Here is a 19,979-nt window from a genome sequence, read left to right on the forward strand (position 1 = left end):
AAAACCAGTCCTGGCTTGCTTGTGTTCTGGTTCCGGGAGCACCTTGCCTGGCAGTTCGGGCTTTACCTTTCACACTGGAGAAAGGTCAAGACTGATTTGCATATAGGTGGCACAGTAGGTGAAAAACAATGGATTGGGATGAGGCCCCAAGCAATTGTTAGTTGCTGAGATTAATTCAAGCAGTCCATTCACCATCTTGTTTTTGATGCCTGCCATTTTCTAGGCATTGTCTCATCTAATCTCATTTAGTGACTGGAAGATGCAACTCAAGAGAGTGGCAGGATCTTCAGGAGTGCCACCTGTTCTCCCTCTTAAAGGGTGTCCTGGGTGATGCGAAGTTAGCATAGTCTAAAGTGTCAATTTTTACTCATGCACTTGCTTCTGTAAAATGAGGCAGATTCATGACCAAAAGATATTTGAAATTTTACTAGGGGCTATGCTCCCAATTGTTAGAAATTGAGTTTCTGGTTGGCAGACATATCCACCCTGTCCAATTTGAACTACAGTCCTAGTCAGGGTTAGTCAGCTACACACCATAAATTAACCTGTGCTCACCCTCTGGAATCTTGACACAGAGCAGTCAGGCTTAACTTAAGGGCAAAGTGTGAAGTATTTGTGTACTTCAAACAGTATACCAGTGAAAACAACCCATAAAAAGATACTACAGCTGGCTAGAACAATAGAGCTTAATTTAATGAGCAAAACAAGACCAAAATCTCAAACATCCAATAAGTAGAACTGGAGTTCTGAAATTGTAAAGATTAAATGGAAAAGTAGTGCTTAAAAGCATAAAACACCAACCATTGCTATCTGGTTGCGCTAGACCGGGCCAAATCCAAAAGTTCAGGCCAACTGCAATGGAGCACAGTTCGGATACAGGGAGCAACCTTGTCCTGCTGTAAAGTACCTTAGTTGCGTAGTTGATGAAGACCCGATGCATTGGGCTGAAGAGGAGATGCGTTGCCACCGATTCCTTTGATGTAGCCAATGTGTCTGTTCCAAGTCAGGAAGTCAGAGATGCATTGTCTTCAAACCGCAGGAAGCAGGCAATGTGTTGTCATCTTCGAGCCATGCAAGTCGAGGACACTTCAGGAACTGGAGGCTATGAACTGCGCAGTCAGTGATTTGATGTCTTCTGTCCTTGTGGCAGCAGCGATGCGTCGAGGGAGATGCGCCGGTTCTGAGTACTTCACCGAAGGGGATGCATGGATTTTGGTAGTTGCAGCACTTTATACCCACTTCCAAGGGCCCAGGACTGAATTGGCACCACTTAGCAGGGCAAGACTCTCAGATGACAGAGTCTAGGTGTTGTAGGTAGATGGGTTGGAAGTCTTAACACCCCTGAGACTTCAGAACAGGAGGCAAGCAGACAAGCCCTTTGAGTCAGTCTAGTTCTGGTTTGGAGAGTTGCAGGTCCAGACCTTCTCACTCCCAGGTGAGAGGGCAGCAGGCAAGCAGAGCAGTAGTCCAGCAGAGTAGCAGTCCAGCAGAGTGGCAGTCCTTTCAGCAGCACAGCAGTCCTTCTTCTTGGCAGAGTATACACAGGTCCAGAAGTGGGCTGAGTTGGTGATGTCAGAGGCCCAGTACCTATACCCAGTTGAGCCTTTGAAGTGGAGGAGACTTAAAAGAGAGGCTTTTGTAGTGCAGAATCCCTGCTCTTTTAGTCCTGGCTCCAGACCCACTAAAAGGGTGTATACAACCCTTTTTCAGGGAACAGGACACAGCCTTTTCAGGTGTAAGTGTCAGATCCTCTCTCCCAGCCTGTCCAGGATGACCCATCAGGATGTGAATGGCCCATTAGTCACACCTAAGTTCCTTTTTTGTGTGGCTGTCTAGGGGGTAAACACAAAGCCTAGCTGTCACCCACCCCAGATGTGTATTCAGACACAGGCAGAAGGCACCAAATAGCTAAAGTAAGAAAATGGTAACTTTCTAAACGTGTCATTTTCAGAATTGCAATTTAAAATCTAACTTCTCCATAATTTGGGATTTTTGATTGTGAACCCAGAGACACCAAACTTGAGGTCCCATCTCTTCCCAATTTGAAATTACATTCATAAGATTAAATAAGTTAACCCCAAATGATACCCTATTGGAAGAGATCGGCCTTGCAGTAGTGAAAAACAAATGTTTTTCACTACTAGGGCATGTAAAACTTAAAAGTGCATGTCCTACTTTTTAAATACACTGCACCCTGCCCTTGGGCTGTCCAGGGCCTACCTTGGGGTGACACAGGTATTAAAAGGAAGGTTTGGGCATGGCAAGAGGTCTACATGGCAGTTTAAAACTGCACACACAGGCTCTGCAGTGGCAGGTCTCAGACATGTTTAAAGGCCTACATAAGTAAGTGACACAATCAGTGCTGCAGGCCCACTAGTACCATTTAGTTTACCGAACCTGGGCACATGTAGTGCACTTTACTAGGGACTCATAAGTAAATAAAATGTGCCAACTGGGGATAAGCCAATGTTACCATATTTTAAGTGGATCACTGACAAAATATAGAATACAAAAGTATAGAAGACAAAAATATCGAAGTTAAAATATAGAAAGCAAAAATATCGAAGTCCTATCTTCAAACAGGTAAGTACAAAAATATTGAGTCAAAAATATCAACAAAAAAATAGTTCGTCAAAATATCGAATTTTTTTAAATGTCTTTAAAGTAATTTAAAATTAATGAAATAATAACTAAAATTAACTAAAACATATTTAAAAATACTTTAATACCTTTAAAATCATGAAATAATTAATTTAAGTTAAAAAATAGACATACAATTTGATTTTTTAACTCATATATATATATTAACATAATATTAATTAAAAATATACAATATTTTTACTGTAGGATATCGGGAGGGTAAAATTTACTATTACCACTCCAGCAACTGCAACTGTAGGGTAAACGTTGGATAGCGTAGGGGTAAAAAGTACTATTCCCACTCCAGTGAGTGCAACAGTAGGGAAAGCGTTGGAAAGCGTAGGGGTAAAAATTACTATTCCCACTCCAGTGAGTGCAACAGTAGGGAAAGCGTTGGATACCGTAGGGGTAAAAATTACTATTCCCACTCTAGAGAGTGCAACATTAGGGAAAGTGTTGGATAGAGTAGGGGTAAAAATTACTATTCCCACTCTAGTGAGATTAACAGTAGGGAAAGTAAACATTTAATATATTAATACAAATAAATTAAATATCAATACCAATAAAAAATTAATTAAAATAAATTACAAATTTAAAATTATGTAATAATTAATCAATTAAAAATACAACTAAATATTAGTTATTAAAATCAATTTCCCATTAATACGAATTAATTACCAATTAACAATTAATTAACAATAAATTAAAAATCTATACCAATAAACAAATAAAAATTATTAATTTAATTACAATTAAATTACTTCCCACCCTATTCCCCAATAAACACACATCCCGCTACAGAAAATAAATTAATAGAATTAACATAATTATCAATTAATCAATTAATAAAAATAAATTACCAATTAAAAATTAATTACTAATTAAAAATTAATTAATTACAAATTAATAATTAATTAACAATTAATTAAAAAAAACATATTTAATTAATTACAATTAAAATACTTCTCACCCTATTCCCCTATAAACCCACAACCCGCTACAGAAAATAAATGAATTAAATTAACATAATTATCAATTAATCAATTAATAAAATGTAATTACCAATTAAAAATGAATTACCAATTAAAAATTAATTATTTACAAATTAATAAATAATTAAAAAATAATTCAAAATAAGTACCTATAAATAAATTAACATATTTAATTAAATACAATGAATTACTTCCCATCCTATTCCCCTATAAACCCACAACTTGCCACAGATTTAAATTACACAAAACTTAAATAACATAAAAAACACTTTAAAAAATTCAATATTATTAAAAATTCAATATATCTTAATTTCTATATTATATACTTCAATATTTTAACTTTCTATATTTTAAAAATCGATATTAAATTACTTACCTTCAAAACAATATTTTCACCACTATATTCTGTCCATTCGATATTTTGTCCATTCTATATTTTTACTTCAATATTTGTGCTATTCTATATTTTTGAATCGATATTATGTCTGTATACAGTTTTAAGTACAGAGCACTTGCACTTTAGCACTTGCTAACAGTGGTAAAGTGCCCAGAGTCCCAAAGCCAGGAAAAATGAAGTCAGCAAAACAGGAGGTCATAAGGCAAAAAAACTCAGGGGAACTACGCCAAATATGCTGATTCCTAATCATATGAGAGAATCCCCTCTCTAAATTGTGCGGGTGCTGACTTTGCTGCAGTACAATGTGTATTACAGAACAGAGCAGTCAGATAGCTGATATTTCTTCTGGGATCCAAAATTACTGTGCCAATGAAAGAATAGTTCATTGTACCCGATCAAGCTGACTGACGCAGCTTTTTCTGAAGCTACATGCAGAACGCTGTCCCGCTTTTCTAATCTTCTACAGAGAGAAACTCCCAGTGCATTGTCACTGTTAATCCACACAGGGATACTACAATGCTACGGCTGTGGCGTTAAATTAATTAAGCCTATCTACATACCCCATTGGATTGACAGCCTGTCCTCACATTGAGTACCTGGACGGGTCCTCATGTGAGTAAACTCTTTTCCACTATTCTTAACGTGTGGCACATCATTTTCACAAGGCTGCGCAATCATAAATTCAGATGTCCCTTCATCACTAGTCCAGAAGAGACCCCACATTGTTTTGAGGGTCGAAACGCTGTCAACAAACAGAAGAAGCAAACCATTTTCCCAGCACACATCATTGTATATAGTTGCTGTTCACATGGAATTATTTTGATAATGGTCGACTTGTACAAACTGTGGAAACCTAGTATATAATATTCACATTGTCACTTAGGTTTAGGTTCCCTTTGTCACTTGAAACACTATGCACAAATGTTGTTTTGATGTATAATGTTTACTCCTAACTTTATTGTTTAAAAAATCCATAAAATATACTACACTGGAATCAGTGTGTTAGTAGTTCCTTCGCGCTCTGCCATTATCTTACCCTCTATATTACGATTGTGCTTATGTATCATAACGTCATAGTATATCATTCCACAGGAACCACTGTTTTTCCTATATAATGAAAGAATAGAGGCACATTCTGTTGCACATGTAAGTTACATTGTTCATATCCAATGGCATTTGATGCAAACTGACTTAAGGATAATGTAGGTTTGAAAGGACAGCTTTTGAAGCTCTAGAAAGATAATAGAGGTATGGTAGCTTTTTGATGAGAGGTGTAATACTGTGTAAAATATCCAAGAGATGGAGCAGGATTGAATCAGGCATGTCAATTACTAGGGCATAACTACCACATGAGCCATGGGTCTAAAGTCTGCTTAAGATAAGTGCAATTACTGTAGAAGCGGTTACCACTCTTTGTTTATGTCTTCATGATGTGAGCTTTGAGTAAAGGGTCAAGTCTATGCTGAAGGTAAGAGAGTTTTTGTTTGCAATGAAAAGCGATTTTGTATGTTATTGTGATTTGTGTTGTTAATTCTCCCAAGCTCCAATGGGAGAATTAGTCTTGGGTTTGGGCCTGTTTTGTGTAATTGGCAAAGAGCAGGCATTGGCATCCATGGATGTATGATCGAGAGCCAGTTTTTGATGTGATGGCTGTTTTTTTGAGAATGGGACGCTTGAGAGTGTTTAGTACATTGGTGAACATTGATGGTATGGATGGTGTGGAGTATTCTGAGAGGTGTTATGTACATGTTGAAGATCCCCGCAGAGGATGGAACCCTGTAGGAAACGTTAGGTAATAGGCAGCTGTTGAGATCTTGAAGGCCCGATTTGAATAAGATTAAAATACATAACAAAGAGGAATAGGGCTAATGAAACCCATGCAGGATATTGTTGGGCATTGAAGGCTCCTCATAAGTTAAGTGGGATGAGGAGAATGAACTCTTAGTTGTCAGTGGTGAGGAGTAATCTATTCAGAACTTGGATGGTAATAGTCTTGTTAAAGCAGCTTGGCTTAAACTCTGATTGATTGACATATAGTAAGTGATTACCTTGAGATCGGTGACAACGTGATTAAAATGTTTTTCCAATGAATAAGAGGTGGCTGATGGGTTGTTAGTTAAATACATTATAAAGGTATGGGTGACCTTCTTCACAGTATGATGGATTTTGAGGGGGTTTGGGAATACACCTTGCATGATTTAGTCATTTGTTATGTTGAGAACCTCTACGAGGGCTTCACTGATAAGGTGTTTCAAGAAGGACAAGAGGAGGATGCCTCTTCATTGGTGGCTGCTTTAAGAAAAGTGAGTATGGCTGTGAAACTGTAAACTATTTTGAAAGTGGACGGATTAGGTATGTCAAATAGAGGGTTGAGTGGCTTTGTGAACATGAATTATTTGAGCTATGGAAGTATTGTTTGAGTTTGTTGATGGGATGGCTTCGGCAAATATATCAAGCACCTCCATAGGCTCCCTGTTAGACAAAGGGTCATTCTCAAAGCTCTGTGCACTGTGATTAAAACACTGCAGGGAATAGGACCTGACTTCTTTACGCTCAGCCTCGGCCAGACTGCCGGCCCTACCTAGATTCAGATATGCGAACTAGGGAGGTATAGGTTTTGTGCTTGGAACATCCAAAGCCTGGAATGCTCTTTCTTTACAAATCAAAGCCATTTCTTATCTCTGTAGGTTACTCTGTTTTCTTGGAGTTGTTTTTCAATTGCTATCTCAGTTAGGGCCAATACACCTTCTGGGTAATCAAGTGCTCTACAAGGATAATTGACATAACATTGATGTGATAACATGCCAGGCTTTAGCACTAGTGGTGCCCAGGGCAATGATCTTACTCCTTCTACAGATATTCCCTCACTATCAATCTCCAACAGTACCTCTCATCTCTCCAAAGCCCCTCATATCTTTCATTTTTTATAGCACTACTCATTGTTCACTTTGTGATCTACATGATACATGTCCTTTGCAGCAGGCACATTAATGTGCTGTGCTAATTCATGATAAGTCAAAACTGCCACTAGAAAAAAACTACTATCTCTCTCCAGCAAGAACATTAATCACCAGAGTTATTGTCAGACCCGGCATCCCTCCTGTTTTGCTGACTTCATTAAGGGGCCCGTGCACTTATGTATATTTAGGGGACATAGGAATATGCATTGTTTTTGTGTGTATAATATATGGAGATAAGGCTGACATTTCCTTTCTCTTATTTAGATTAATCAGACGCCAAATTAACACAATAGACCCTGTATCCATTTATGTTAGTCTTGAAGAAGGTGGTTGGGCAATAGGCATAGACACCACCGAAACGCGTCGACGCATTTGTTAAGAATCCACCGCTGAAGGGTTTTTTCAGGACAAAAGAAAGGTCTCTTGCCGAAATTACCTTTTTAATTACATATCAGCTTTGGATCTACTGTCTGGCCACAACTGAATTTTACTATTGTGCTGGAAGTGGCCATTGGGTCTTGTATTTTAGCTTTATGAATTGTTTATGATATATTGTGCTATTGTTTTTTATTTAAAAAAATGTTATGTTTTTAATGGACTGGTGTCCCTCATATACATGTGTGCAGAAGCTGTTCTTTTTTATATTTTGTATTGATACAACCAAATATTTGTCTAAACTTCTTTTTAATGGAAATAAATATATATTAGTACTACTTTCTAGTCTGGCTACAGATTATTGCCACTATGGGGAATATCCTGTAAATTGAAGGAAGAGTGGATGTTGTGTGCAATATTGCTTGTGAGTGAATAATAGAATTGAATGTTAAATTCCTACTTACTGTTAGAAAGTCCAGGGGAACCTTTCTTGCTTTCTTTAGGACTCTGCATACTAACCAGTGCTAAAGTGCTTGTGTTGTCTCCTTAACCCCTTACGTGTACGGGCGTTTCCATTAGTGGGCGGGGATTCGGACAGCCGGGGGCCATCCTGCGCACACGCCCACCGTGACGCGTGACGGTTTCCGGCAATCACGAGCATGGAAGAGGTTAAAACATGGTATATTTAGCCTATATCCCAATTGGCATATTTAATTTACTTGTAAGTCCCTAGTAAAGTGGCACTACCTGTGCCCAGGGTGTGTAAATTAAATGCTACTAGTGGGCCTGCAGCACTGATTGTGCCACTCACTTAAGTAGAGATTTAATCATGTCTCAGGTCTGCCATTGCAGCCTGGGTGTGCAGTGTTTACACTGCCATGTCAATCCGGCAAAATAAAACTTTTGCAAGGTTCAAGTCTTCTTTTTTAATACAATTAAGTCACTCCTAGGGTAAGCCATGGGCAGGGTGCATTGTATATCATTTTGAAAAAGCCACAAAGTTGGCATTTTCTTGCCTTAGCCATCTAGTGCCTGCAAGCTGTCCCTGGGTCACATGACTGGTTGCAGCTGACAGTTGGGCTTTGTGTATTCATCCTAGACAGCTACACACAATAGGGAGATTAGTGTGCCTGGATGGGCCATCACTAGCAGGATGAGAGGGAAAAGCTGGGCACAGCCCTACTTACACTTGAATAGGCTGTGTTCTACCTCCACAGAAAGGGCTGTATTCCCCCTGTAGTTAGTCTGGGTGCAGAGCAGGAATATCGACGGAGAAATATCGTCTGACATAAATATCCCCGCAGAAATATCAAATTGAAGAAATATCGATAACAAAAATATAGTTTGACCAGAATATCGACTGACAGGTAAGTAATATCGATAACAATAATATAGTTGTAATAAATATCGTTTACAAAAATATAGTTTACAAAAATATCAATTTTTTAATAATGTTATGTATTTTAGTGTTTTTAATGAGAATTGTTTGTCATTTTATTATATGTTGTAGAATTGTATTAGTTATTAATGTATATTATGTTGAATTTTGTGTTAATAGTTCCGTAGCGGGTTGTGGGTTTATAGGGGAATAGGGTGGGAAGTAATTTAAATATATAAAATTAATTGATTAATTAATGTGTTAATTTATTAATAATTGTTTAATAATTATGTGTTAATTAATTTCAATTAGTCAATTATTAATTAATTGTGTTAATTAATTAATTATGTTAATTAATTATGTTAATTGTTTAATTAATTTTAGGTGTGTGTAGTGGAGTTTATATGTGTAAATGGTGTGAAGTAATTAAATTGTTATAGATTAATTATTAAATCATTTATAAATTAATTACCATTAATTAATTAGTAATTATTAATTGTACATGTGTAATTAATTTTAGATTTGTGTTGTGGTGTTTATAAGTGTATATGGTGTGAAAGCTGTCAATTAATTAATTAATTAATTAATTAAAAAATACTTTAATTTTCATTAATTAATTAGTAAATATTAAATTTAAATGTGTAATTAATTTTAGGTGTGTGTGGTGGATATTATAGTGTTAAATAATGTGTAATTATCTTTGTTAATAATAACATATTTAAATGTATATATTAATTATGTTTATATTGGAAATTAAATGTAATAAAAAAATTGATAGTTTTTTTTTTATTGTTTTGGGTTCCAGCACTTTCCCTACTGTTGTACTCTGTGGAGTGGGAATAGTCATTTTCACCCCTACGCTATCCAACGCTTTCCCTACTGTTGCACTCTCTGGAGTGGGAATAGTCATTTTTACCCCTACGCTATCCAACGCTTTCCCTACTGTTGCACTCACTGGAGTGGGAATAGTAATTTTTACCCCTACGCTTTCCAACGCTTTCCCTACTGTTGCACCCTTTGGAGTGGGAATAGTAATTTTTACCCCTACGCTATCCAATGCTTTCCCTACTGTTGCACCCTCTGGAGTGGGAATAGTAATATTTACCCCTACGCTATCCAACACTTTCCCTACTGTTGCACCCTTTGGAGTGGGAATAGTAATTTTTACCCCTACGCTATCCAATGCTTTCCCTACTGTTGCACCCTCTGGAGTGGGAATAGTCATTTTTACCCCTACGCTATCCAGCGCTTTCCCTACTGTTGCACCCTTTGGAGTGGGAATAGTAATTTTTAACCCTACGCTATCCAATGCTTTCCCTACTGTTGCACCCTCTGGAGTGGGAATAGTAATGTTTACCCCTACGCTATCCAACGCTTTCCCTACTGTTGCACCCTCTGGAGTGGGAATAGTAATATTTACCCCTACGCTATCCAGCGCTTTCCCTACTGTTGCACCCTTTGGAGTGGGAATAGTAATTTTTACCCCTACGCTATCCAACGCTTTCCCTACTGTTGCACTCACTGGAGTTGGAATAGTAATTTTTACCCCTACGCTATCGAACGCTTTCCTACTGTTGCACCCTCTGGTGTGGGAATAGTAATTTTTACCCCAACGCTATCCAGCACTTTCCCTACTGTTGCACCCTTTGGAGTGGGAATAGTAATTTTTACCCCAACGCTATAAAACGCTTTCCCTACTGTTGCACCCTCTGGAGTGGGAATAGTAATTTTTACCCCTACGCTATCCAGCGCTTTCCCTACTGTTGCACTCACCGGAGTCGGAATAGTGATTTTTACCCCTACGCTATCCAATGCTTTCCCTACTGTTGCACCCTCTGGAGTGGGAATAGTAATTTTTACCCCTACGCTATCCAACGCTTTCCCTACTGTTGCACCCTCTGGAGTGGGAATAGTAATTTTTACCCCTTCGCTATCAAATGTTTTAACTACTAATGTTTTAATTTTGTTATTAAATGTATGTATTATTATTTTTAAATACTTTTATGTGTTAATTAAATATAGAAAAATTTATTTTATTCTAAGTGTTTTATATATGTTTTTATTTTATTTCTATATAATTATTAAAGTTTTTCAATTAAATAAAGATAACAATAAAATGTATTTAAGAAAATATATGTATATGTACACATTTATTAAGTTTATATTGATTACATTAAGTTTATTTGTTATAAATAGTTAAAATATGAATGTAATGTAATTTATTTTGTTAATAATATTAATATTATTTAATTATTTAATTTAAGTTATAATATTTTTTAAAGTCGATACTTTTTACATCTATATTTTTTACATCTATATTTTTGAGTCGAGATTATTGTACTTACCTGTTTAAGTATAGGGAGTCGATATTTTTGTAATCGATATTTTTACATCTATATTTTTGTAAACTATATTTTTGTTATCGATATTTAAACATGGAACCGTTAGTCTGGAACCAGTACAGTTGAAGCAAAGGGAAACCACTGAAAGCTTCTCCCACTTAAAAGGAAGGCCCAGGTATAAATATTGGACATTAGATTCCAGCTCCTCAGTACACTTCTGGACCTGTGTATACACTGCAAGGAAAAAGGACTGCTGTGATGCTGAAAGGACTGTCACTCTGCTGGACTGCTGCCCTGAAGGGCTGCTTCTCTGAAGGACTGCTTCCTAAATGTGCTGACCTGCTGCCCTCTTGCCTGGGTGATAAGGACTGGATCTGAATCTGTGATGCAAATTCCCCAGATTAACTTCAAGGGCCAGTTGGCTTCACCCTGACTACAGCCTCAGGGACAGAACGTTCCAACAACCTTGACCCAGCAACTGGACTCTACCATCTGTGAGTCCTATTCTCTCAAGTGGTGCCATCCCAGTCCTGCACCCGTGCAAGTGGGCCTGAAGGTGCTCAGCCCGCCCATCTGTGGATCTAGCAGAATCGACGGAGCACCTTTGCTGCTCGGCACAATCCTGAGCAGAACCGATGCATTGCCTCTGCTGCGATTCTTCTTTCAGAACCAAGACTCCACATCGACTTCGCAGCCTGCATCCGAACCGCCGCTCTGTGAAGCTTCACCGACGCATTGAAAATCTCTAGCCGACTGCTGCCTCGATGACGACGCAGCTCTTCAGAAGTGACAAACTGCCTTGCATGTGCAACACATCCTTGATGCTGGATTTTCACATCGCAAGCCATCATCGTCAGGATCCTTGCTGACAAAACAGGACCTAGCAGCACAACTCTGCAGCACCGCGGAACTGATGCATTGCCTCGGCTGCATGACCCATTCTCAATGCAGGACCTAGTCCCAGTCCGATGGAAGTTGGAGCTTTGTGAGTTTTTGGTGCTATTTTCAATGAAATCTTTAAACTTGCATATATCCAGATCTACAGATTGGATTTTTGATGTTTTGATCGTTTCATTTATTAAAATGTACTCTACTTTTCTAAATTGGTGGGGGATCTTCCATGTGTTGTGTTTTAACTTTATTACTGTGCTGCATAAATAGTTTAAAGAAAAACCAAAGGTGGTGATGGACGGAGCGTTGACAATACAAACACTCACCCCAGTCAACTGATCTGGGTTTAATCCATCACCGTTCTTTAGCTCACTCCGCCACCCCAGTTCAGACATGGCCATATGCAAATCAGTCTGACCCTGTGCCTCATGGGAACTGTCCAGCCTGAACTGCCAAGCCATGTCTTCCCTGGACCGGAATCAAGCTTCCCAGGACCGGTTTCTGGCATTACAGCCGTCTTCAGCCGGGCTTGCTTGACTCCAGTGGCAAAGTGAGCAAGGGACTCACGTCTGAGCATACCCTGCCAACTTAGGGCGAACAAAGAAAAGCCAAAGTAGCTTAGCCTGACTGCTCTGTGCCAAGCTCCAAGAGGGTTGAGCACAGGGTAATTTGGGGTTTGGTTGTGCCTCTCGTTGACAAGGATTGTGGTTGCTGATAGAATAGGATCTCACCTCACTCAACCAGTAAACCAATTTCTCACAGTTATCTTGACATTTTTATTGTTGCCTGAAAATTGCTGGACAGACAACAAACTCTGGAGCAGGTGCTTTCAAACCTGTAAGTTATTTTTAAATACAGCCCCCATTCCCCCTCCCCCGCCCCACAAGGTCAGAGCCAGGTGTGGCTGCAACAGTTGCATCACCCTAAAGCCAGCCTTGTGTGATAAAGCTGGATCCTGCTGGTGTTTCTGCACTATTTGACTTATTTTGAAAAAAATATGTTGCTTCTGGAGATGTTTTCAGCTATACAAAGGGCTAGTGAAGCACCCGCTTTATCAGCCTAATTAGGGGTGCCGCTGGAGAAAAATAAATTGTTTTATGACCTTTCCTAACTTTGATCTGTCGCTTGCAATGAATAGTTACCATGACAAAACTGTTGGGTGAGGGCCAAAGGGTGCCAAAATAGCCAAAAGGTGACAGACAGAAAAAGAAATTATTTAAATAGTAAACACAAAATAAGCGAGAGACGAATTGAGTGAGAGAGTGTGAAAGAAGGAAGGAGAGTAGAATGCAAATGAAGAGAAATAGGAAGCAAAAAGGAAGCAGGATGGAAAACGTCCCAAAAAATGCAATTAAGTAACGAAATAAAAATAGAGGAACAAAGATAGAAGGAAATAAATAAAATGAAGCATAGAAAGAAGGACAGCCAGAAGAAAAGATACAAGGAACAAATAACTAAATTGAAAACTGGAATGAGGTAAAGAAATATGGAGAGAAGGAAAATAGATTGAAGAAATGGGCGATGGGGGAAGGGTGATGGAAGGAAAGAAGAAAAACAACAAATGGAAGGAATAGGTTAAAAAAAAGAGGGAATTAAGGGAAGAAGGAAAGACAAGAGGAAGAAAAGAATGAACATAAAAATAATTAAAAAAATTAAAAGTAGAAGGATGGAAAGAAAATGAAATAGAAAAATAAAAAAGAACAGAAAGGTAAAAAGAATGAGAGATGGAACGAAAGAAGGAAGGACAGACAGAAAGAAGACGGAAAGAGGAATGAAAGGGGAATTGAAAGATGAAAAGAAAGAACAATAGAAAGCAGGGAAGAAATATAGATCAAAAGGACACAATGAAAAAAGGCTTAAATGAAAGAATCAAAATAGAAAGAGAAAGAGAATGGAAGAAAGTGAATACAGTTACATGAAGTTTTTGACCAAATTCCTTTAGACTATGCTATAAAATGCATTATTATGAACAATTATTTGCAAATGTTCCTTAGGTTAACACTTTTCTCTAGCATTCATATGAAAATTTGCGATGACTCATGTTGCTCTGTTATTTATGGCATATTATTATTTGATGTTATAGGGCTCAAAGTGGGGGGTATTTTATTTTCCTACCTACTTCCTTGCTGGTTGGTTAGTCTTCCATATAATCCTGAGTGTGCTATTTGAGCATTTTTTCTCTTGTGCTTGGAGAGTTTGGCGGTGTATCAGGAAAATGTTGCCTTTTATGCCAGGTCCATGATGGGCAGTGGAACGAGCGCTAATGAGCCTGGGATAGATTGTTCTTGTTTCTCCTGACAGCTTATGTGTGCTGATCAGCGGCGTGCGAGGTAAGTGCGGGTCTTAGAGTGGGAGGTATTTGTAGGATGTTTGTTTGTTGCTTACTGTTAGCATGCATTCCACAAGCTTACTGGTGACCGAGGGCAGCGTTAGCAGCATTCCCTTCCACGGTATTGTGTGATTATGCTGCTAAATAAAGTCGTATTCATGGCAGTCACTTTTCCCCATCGTCCATTTCCGTCCTCTAAATGCCGCTTGTTGTTATTCACTGCAGCTTGTTGGGGGGCTGCCAGGACGTTTACCGTGAAACAAGATGCTGTGTCAAATAGAGGCAAATCTATTGAGCCGGTTCTTGCTCAATTGCACCCATTATGTCGGTAAAAGGCGTCGAAACGAGAGGGTGTTTTCAGGCAGCACTTGCCTGAACAAGCCATGTCAATGCCCTCGGCATTCTAGTCTGCTCTTTTGTCACCAGGAGGACGGATTTGTGTGGTTCTGAATGCTTTGTCGAGCTGAACAGGCCACAGGTCAGCTAGCCTGACTGCTGTGCACGCCTGACAAGTGCCACTTACAGCTGTCCTTGACATCCATTTAAATGAGAGAACACCCACACCCACACTCAACACACAGGCGTGAAATCGGCTTTTCAGCGCACCCACTAAGTGCCTTGCAAGTCTAACAATCTCTGCACTGCATTTTGTTTAGTAGAATCTGTAATTTAAGGAATTTAGCGGGTATTTTCCTCAAGGTCCCTTTTTGCCAGCTTGACTGCATGGATTCCTGCTTCATGCAGTCTCGTGGTTGTTGCAAAGCCTCTCACGTGGCAGGAAAAGCCACGGATGTGACTGACTCTGCCCCGCAACTGCTGTCGCTTGTCGTAAACTAGGGGGGTGTGAAATTTCTAAAATGTTCCTTAGTGAAATTCCGTGATGCTCACAAATACTACAGCTACTACCCATATTTAAAAACGGGTTCCTCGTGTGGGTCAAAATCTGAACTTTTGCACGACCTTAAAGTTGCTTCAACAACAAAAGGATTGCCCACATGTGCCCAGACCTGCCAGACTTAAACATAACTTTCACCCTGTGATCATACAGCGCAGGGGCGTGGCCATGGAAAGAGCACGCGGGACATAGTGGGTGGGTCTTTCGAAGCCCCGCTTCCCTAAAGCGCACCCACCTATCACCCGCCACAACCACATCATCAGTCATGTTTCACCTGGACTCACCTGTCATGCCCTGGGGCAGCTGTAAATGCAGCCCCCCCCTGTGCAAAGCATTCACATCTGTGCTCGAAATCTATTCTATGAAAGAATGCGCTGCTCACACCACCTAGAAGTGCCCCTTAACCAGGCCAGGATGTGAACAGGTGTGACACTGTGTGAGTTGGAAGGCTGCTATCCAGTTTTAAATGTGTTGTGTGGTTACATGTGTGTGTCTACACGCTGTGTGTGCATGTGTGTGTTCATTGGTGGCCCACTCCTATGTAGACAGAATAACTCTCCCTGAATGAGCATCCTTTGGTGTGTGGTGATTGTTCCAAATACTTACTATAGCTATGGAAAACACAAAGTCCAGTATTTCGCACTGGGGTTACTGAAGGTGTGTGCTCTACTCACATTGCCAGGTGTGTTTGAAGATGGCTAGATGGCAACTGCGAGCGGGACGGACTGGAAGGACAGGTAGTTAATATCTTGTACTTAGGAATACTCACAACCCCATAAGAAGACAGCAAACGGACACGCTGGAAGTCCCAATGCATTGAGTTGGCTCCTGGTCATGGGTGTGCTCTGGCATCTGGCGCTCTTGCTTGTTTGCTCAGTGTTGAGATCAGTACTTCGGGGTCCTGTTAAAAGGTGGGGCCTGACTTACAAAGACTGCGAGAGCTGATGAAACTTTGCCCCAGCGCTATGAGTGAGAGACTTTGTTACATATTTTATTTTTGTATTTGTTGGGCTTTGCAAATGTCAATGTAAAATTGCATCTGTAATGATGTAACATGTGTCACTTAGCCTATGGCACTTCAAGGGCTGCTATAATCCATTACCAAACAGTAGCGGCCCGCATTTGGCGATGCCGCGCGCGCAAAGAGATTCGTTTAATTTATGTATATGTTAATTTACATCTAATCGGCCGTAATCCGTAGTTTACTACCCTCTACCCTGCCCCACGTCAGCGCCCAGCAGCACTCCCACCACGGGCCGCTACTGTTACCAAACACTGCTAGGTAAGCACATCAGCTCTCTGATGAGCAACAAAGATGCCACGCGTTTAAAGTTGAGGGCCAAATGCATCTTTAATGCCTTACTCACTTCAACAGTGTACAGTACATCACAGAGCTCTAATGACCCATCACCGATCTAACAAGTTAATTTCCATGTTAAAGTACCTGTAACTTTTTGCCCGCAGCTTAATTATTAGTTAATGGTAGGCTATGCAAAGAATGTTGGATCACTCTGTACTCACCAAGGCCACTGCAGAACACTTGCAGAGAGCATACCTGCCTGGCTGCTCATCCTTTCCGTTGTCATGGCAATGTAGAAAGAGCTGCTTCTCTTCCAGCCCATCCTCGAGACTTCAAAGTCCACGTTTGCTTTACTAATCCTCATAAAGCAACATGGAAACTAGCTTGGAATTATTTTATAGATGAGAGACCAAACCTTCTGAACAACCTATTCTTACACCACAGAGGCGCTTCTTAGGGAAACACAAGCAATCTGCTGCTAGAGTGAAAAACCAGGAAATCTAGTGCAAGAGAAACAGTAAGAATCCATAAACCAAGGAGCTAACACCAACTGTGCTTCTATAGCCCAATGTCACATAACTGGCCCAATTCACATACTGCATTTTGTAGTATGTAAAGAAGTACCACAGTAGCACTATTTACTTTCTACAACATGCAATTCAGAAACCTAAAAGTGTAAATCACCAGCTATCCTATCTTTTCTATGGGGAGACTCACACACATGTAAGTTTACCACTTAGGCCCCTATTATGATGTTGGTCGGAGTGGCCTGCGACCGGCACTGTCTTGATGTGGGAACCGACTGACCGCAGGTCGGCGGTTCCGAAGACCACATTTGGATGCAACTGCACATGGTGCGGTTGCAAGCTCCCATTTCTCTAGCTGAAGTAAGTCCAGCATCACACATGGCCAACCACTGTTTAAATATTAAATTCAATGTAACATTATTTGCTATGGGGTTCTTCTACTTTAAGACCCTGTCTCCATTATTTTCTCTTTGAAGGTGTTGCCGTTTCAGTGGTTGGCCATGTGTGGTGCTGGGCTTTCCACTGTTCTTTTTAGGCAGTAATAACTTACACTCGTAAATTTGCCTTCTCTTCCATTTTCAGGTCGTGGAGACATGCACGTCTGCATTTTTCAGTAACTTCACACCCATATCTTGTGAATAGCCAAAAGTAGTACAGTTACTCAAAAGTGTAAGAGTAAACATGTAATTGACTCACAAGTGCAAGTTGCCTTTATGAATATCCCCAGTAAGGTTTGCAATCATAAGAGCAGATTTATAAAGACTTTGCACTAGTGCAAAGTCAGGCAGTGTGAGGCAAGCCAACAAAAAGCCTTGATAAAGTATTTACTTTTCCTGTACAAAACCTTTATTGACTGGACTGTAACCCTAAAAGTAATGCACATTTTGTCCTGCTTTGAAAATACATTGCACCAGCGGGCATCTTATAGGTGGTATGTGAGCATTCTCACACTACCACTTATGTTCTTTTGATGTAAAGCCCTATCTACTAAAAATGTTAGACAGGGCTTTACACAAACAAATACCTCTTTGAGGCTGGCAGCAAGTAGGAGAAATCTTTTAATGTCTCAGTACTTTGCACACTTTGCATGTGTGTTGCACTTTTGAGGACACATCACATGTGCAAAAGTTAAAATGTTTGCCTAGGCATTATCGTGCTTGAAATGGAAAAATAGAAGTGCAGGTACCCTGTAACAGAGTACTTCCTTGTTTCTGAGAAGTGCCGGTACTCTCCAATTAAAAGTATTACGTTGTGAAAATAATTGGGGGGGCGCTACCAACCAGAATATAAGATCCTTAAGTATTGCCCGGCGGTGTCGCCTCTTGAACCCACAAAAGAAGTTAAACTATTGAAGAGGCAGGCGCTGGAGACTGGAAGGCAGGAAACAAGGTTTTTATTCTCTCCGGAGGAGAACACAACGAAACGGACAGAAGGTATCGTTCTGAGGTGCTCTAACTGCATCCCTGAGGCCTGGCCTCTTATACACATGTTTATCTGTTTATTGCATGTAACACATTCTCGTCGATACTTTGATGTACGGAAAGACATCCTCAGAATCCCCCCCTTTCCCAGCCCGTTCCCACGCAAGGTTACAGTGGAAGTCCCCGCCCCGGTCACAACAGGTGATGATCATCGCGCAGCTGGATATTCCGCCGATTCACGGAGTGTGTGGGGTTTGATCGGGTCTCGTAGGGCGGGGGCTTTGATCAACCCGGGGATCCCTTGCTGGGGGGGAACTTTCTATTGTACGGGGAGGGGCAAGGAACAGAATCGGCAGAGCTGGGTGTCGGCCTGGGAACGAGGAAGACGAACGGGCACACGGGGAAAAGGGGTTTGCATCAAAGGGCCGGGGATCATAAATGGGAAGAAGGGAGGTGTCGCGCTGGGAACGAGGAAGAGGGCCTGGGGCAGAGCAGCGCTGAAGAGGGGTTTTATGATTCGCGGCAGGTGCAGGCAGGGGGGTTGTCAGTATGCGGGGGGGATGCCGGCGAAGCTAGGAGTGGGAGAGAGGCGCGCTGGCTCTCGGCGGGAGCAGGGAAGCCATGGTGTTCAAAATGGCGGCTGTTTTACGCGCACAAAAAGGTTAAGGAGAGCAAGAGGGCGCCGATAATGTTGACGGTCTTAGTCCAACTTTCAACAGTCCCCCCTTTTCAACATATCTAGCCACCTTGCTTTACTCAATGTCAATTTTCATCAAATTCCTAACTTCGGTATCATACAATGCTCTCATATGTTCGCTTCCAATGTCCACAGTTTTGGGAAAAATACAACTCGCACATAAAGAACACATAGGTGGCAAACATTGAATTCCTAAGCATAGGCCACATATTATAACTACGGGAATCAGGATAATGGTGAGCAGTCTCCAGCCCCAGCTTTTGACGGTGTCCCAGAACCAACCACCAAGCGACCATTCTTCTTGCTCTTGGTGAACTTCCGAAGAGAGTCTGTGAAGATGTTCGATGGCTTTGTACACTGAGGGTGAGTTGTCCGGTATGTATGTACAACAGCTGGACCCAATAATGCGGCATGCTCCTCCACGGTCCGCCAGAACCACATCTAGAACGAGGCGGTTCTGAAGAGCCACCAAACGGACCGCTTGGAGCTCGGCAGTGTTGTTGGCAAAGATGCCCGCTGTGATGTTCATGGTTGTCTCGACTGCCTGAGTCAAATGTCGGATGGCACGGCTGTTTGCCATCGGGCCCCAGAGGGGGACGAGTCCTTTCATAGCATCGAGGAACTGCGCCCCTGTTGAGTCGGCTTGCTCAACGTCTTTGGCTCGTTTTTGCCTGTGGTGATTCGCTGGGGCCACATAAGTTGGAGGAAGGACGAAGGAGATGTAGCAAGTGCCCCCCCAGCCTTTGGGGAGCCAGGTGTAGGCCTTCGTGCCGCAGATGAAATACATGTTTGGGGATGACACAAAGGAAGGTGGATCCGTGGAATCCAGAGTTCT

The sequence above is a fragment of the Lissotriton helveticus genome, chromosome 10 (genome assembly GCF_964261635.1).
Source record: "Lissotriton helveticus chromosome 10, aLisHel1.1, whole genome shotgun sequence".
Lineage (NCBI taxonomy): Eukaryota > Metazoa > Chordata > Amphibia > Caudata > Salamandridae > Lissotriton > Lissotriton helveticus.